Genomic DNA, 887 nt, shown 5'->3' with positions numbered 1-887 from the left:
GCAGTAAGGAGGGAGGGGCTGTGACCACATGAGGGCTGTGTCCCCTTCCATAGGGCAGTCCCACACTCCACTCCAGGAGCAGCTCTCCATCACCAGACCTTTGGCTTTTTCGAGAGAATTTGAGTATTCTGAGTTTAATGGGAACTCTCTGGATAGGAGAGGCCTATTGAGGATACTACGGCAAAGTGATGGGGTCTTGAGATGGTCCTGAGGCCTCCAGGAGAAGCAGACCCCTGACGCAGGCAGGAAGCAGCTTAGCACGTCCAGAGTGGTGGGCGCTGCTAGGGATTGGGGCCTGGGCAGGGCCGGGGATGGGGCGCCCGAGGGGGCCAGACCACGCAGCCTTGCATACAGAGAAGGTGAGCAGGGAGTCCGGACCGAGACGGACGTGCTTAGTTCTCCAGTTAACGTGGGTGGCCCGACGGCCCCACGTGGCCCTCTCGCGTCCCAGCCCACTCCCCGGCTGGCACAAACCCCCGCCCCCCGCAGGCCTGTCCTCGCCACCCCCGGGTCCAGGAGGAGGGGTCCCAGGCGTGGAGGGAGGAGGCCTCTTCAGGGCCCGCTCAGCCCGGGATTCGGGCATCCTCATTAACTGAGCTCCATCTAATTGAGTGCTAATTAACCACAATTTGTACCCGGGCCAGGGGCGCCCTGAGGCTCTGCCTGCCCTCCAGGGGGTGACAGGGAGCGTCCCCCCGCACCCGCGCAGCGACCGTCGCCCAGCCCGGCGCGGCCGCGCGCACCCCGGGATGCAGGGCCGGTCCCCGCAGGGCCCCCGCCTCGCGCGCGCCGGGGGCAGCGGCCGGGCCGGCAAGGGTTAAGCCCACCGAGCTCGCGGCCTAGAGCGGCGGCGGCGGCGGCGGCGGGGGCCGGGGCGCGGGGGCGAG

Source organism: Equus quagga, chromosome 7 (assembly GCF_021613505.1).
Source record: "Equus quagga isolate Etosha38 chromosome 7, UCLA_HA_Equagga_1.0, whole genome shotgun sequence".
NCBI lineage: Eukaryota > Metazoa > Chordata > Mammalia > Perissodactyla > Equidae > Equus > Equus quagga.
This window is presented reverse-complemented; position numbering follows the sequence as displayed.